This window comes from Nelusetta ayraudi, unplaced genomic scaffold (genome assembly GCF_046127955.1).
Source record: "Nelusetta ayraudi isolate G7.1 ecotype Tasmania unplaced genomic scaffold, CSIRO-AGI_Nayr_v1 ptg000027l, whole genome shotgun sequence".
Classification (NCBI taxonomy): Eukaryota; Metazoa; Chordata; class Actinopteri; order Tetraodontiformes; family Monacanthidae; genus Nelusetta; species Nelusetta ayraudi.
In genome coordinates this window covers 4,567,183-4,570,000 of record NW_027466077.1, presented here as the reverse complement: position 1 = coordinate 4,570,000, position 2,818 = coordinate 4,567,183, and positions in this window count along the sequence as shown.

The following is a 2,818-nucleotide window of genomic DNA, read 5'->3' as shown; positions in this document are numbered from 1 at the left end:
AAAAAAAACCTCTGCAGATCTTCAGAAAACAGCATGAACAGCTCTCTGTTTACAGCCTCTGGCAAAACAAACACACATACGTCCCAATAATGTTTAGAAGTCGACAAAAGCAGAGCAGCAATGACGGTTAGAGTTCAGAGAGCACAGATTGCAGGATTCCTCCCGCATTTGCGAGATTGGATCGGATTTCATATAATATGACGAGCGTGCCGATAATATCGTCATCATTTTATGAAACCTAAAATGTGCTGAAGGGAACATTCACAGTTTGAATTGCTCGAGAGGAACTTGGTTTGCTGAGCAGGTTTGCAGGTTAGCACTGCATCTTTATTTTAGTTTCCCAGCTGTGGCGTGAACACAGGCTCCCCAGAGTGAGGTTGCATCTCGGGGTGTGCTGCAAAGGAAAGATGCCCTCTCTCACTTTTTCTCTCACTGTGTCTCTCTCTCCCACTCCCTCTCCCTCTCTCATTATCGAGTGGCGTTTGATGTTGAGACTCACACACAGACCGGCTCGCCTCGGCGTCGACCCAAAGGCATCTGGAGAAACAGGAAGTTGTGTTCAAAGGCACACTCTGCCTCTGCTTCTGTTCCCAGGAGCCGAGGCATAAACCTGCTTAATTTTTTATTTTTTATTGATAAAAGGACCTCTGAAGGCGTTCCGCTCGTTAGCTTCATGCAGAGCAAAGACACTTTGACACAGGAACAAGATTAGTGTGAGATCAGGTGTCATCGCCGTCACTCGTCTGGCATTGAAGTATCCGAGAATTAAAACAGCGGCGATAGATTAAAAAATTAGGCTTTAATTGTCACTATTACCATTTTTCAACCAATTCTCTGAAAGAAAACCAAATTTATTATTAAAAATATAATTTACTTTTTTCTCTCAAGGACTTTAGAGCAATGGCGGCATCAAGAGATCAGCGCTAAACAGTACGATACAGCAATTAATGTCAGGCTGAGATTAATTACCTGCAGAGCTTCGTCAGAGCCCCTGACAACAGGAGCCTCAAAAACTTTCCTTTTTGATGACGAGCCTCCACTTGTTCGTCTAACTGCGAGGCCTTGTGCCTGTGGAGTCGCCACTTTACAGTCGATGCTACAAGCAGCAGGCGTGCGATTGTTGTGCGGTCATCTAGCGAGAGGCCGCAGAGGATAAAACTGTGAAAATTGTCCTTTTCTTGCTTCCGACGTTGCTTCAGAATTTTCGTACATTCAGAAGTCTGGCAGACACAAGGCCAAAGACGCATTAAATCAGGGGTTGAATCTCCAGTTGGCTGCAAGTCAGTGACCCTCCTGACTAGCTTTGGTATCCAGAACCAATGACCTCCAAGGCCCCCTTTGCTGTCTCTCTCTGCTGGCTACACGGACGATCAATAATGAGGAGGGAAACGACGCTGGAGGCACCTTTTGTAGATTAACTCGCATCATCACGGCTCAACGCTGGGATGAAGAAACACACAATCTGAAGCTGCTATCGACCCGCTCCCCTGTCTGTTCCTCCAGTATTGTTCAGAAAAAAAATCTTATAAGTGGAAAAAATAGCAACCGTAGGCTATTGCAGGTGGGTGGATCACTGGCCAGGCCAATGAAACCGCCATGAAACAGCCTGGATATTTGAGGAGCACACCAACACAGAAAAGACTCCAACACTCTCACATGGACGAGTCATCACTCACGACTCTCTAATGTCAGTTGGGGTGAAAACAGAGTTAGCTCAAAGCTAATCAACGTGTTTGTATTCACAGGCCTGTTCTTGCGCAAAGGCACTGGGAGCTCCCCGCTGAAACATTTCTCTCAGACTTTGATAACCAATTTACTTCCTTCTCTGTTTACCTCCTCTTCGGAATCCAATTAGCACTTAAGCATGATTCGGGTTGCGCGTGTGTGTGTCATGCTTGTGCCATTCTGTTTACGAAAATAAACAAATTGCCTAATGCCTCCCCAAAGCTGCCTTTTCTGTGTCATTACCTCCAAGTGTAGATGAATATTTTCAGAAAAGAAACAGGATTTTCCTCAAGCTGCTTACTCGGAGACCTCAACCCTGAAAGCTGCAAACACGGAGGCGCACAGCGGAGGAAACGTTGTCGCTGGAAGGTTTAACCGTCTCCAAAGCCCAAATTAACAGGCAAGAGAACATTCTTTTCCTTTGCTTTCGCTGTAAACTATCGTGTTGTTTGTTTCAAGTCTATTTCTCGAACCAAACTTTGCCTGCGGAAGATCCAACCCTCTCCAGATTGACCCAGATTGAGGGAATGGCAGGTGTGTGGATTATACTATTAAATTAAAAATCTGCTGAATCTGTCCTCGGGTCTGTGGTTCCAAAAGTTTTTAAAATCACTCAACGCAAGCTTGATGACCTTCACAATGGCCTTCACAAAATCCACAATGGTCCACGCAAACATCCCACTCTGCTCCACTGTTTTCTCTTGCAGACTAACTTGTTTTTCTTCTGAGTAGTAATTATTTATTGTCAGGCTCTGCTTCTTCCATCCTGAAGTTTGGAGGCGAGGAGGCGAGGTTCATTTTCCCAGAGAGTATCTCTGTTTTTCGGAACAGGTCTTTGCAAAATGGACAGAAGAAATTTTGAAAGTTAAAATAGTCAGTTCAACACCATCACATCATCTGTTTTACAGTAATCAGTCAGATGACATTTGGACCGCTGCATTAGGCAATTAGACCCTGATCTCTCTGTTAACGCTCCTGCCTCAAGATATGCTTTAGACTTTGACTCTAGGCTGCCACCAAGTGGTGCTGACGGTGAGGCGCAGGCTGACCAGACTCTCACTTTTCTCTCTCTGCGTCTCACCGGGCCGTAATC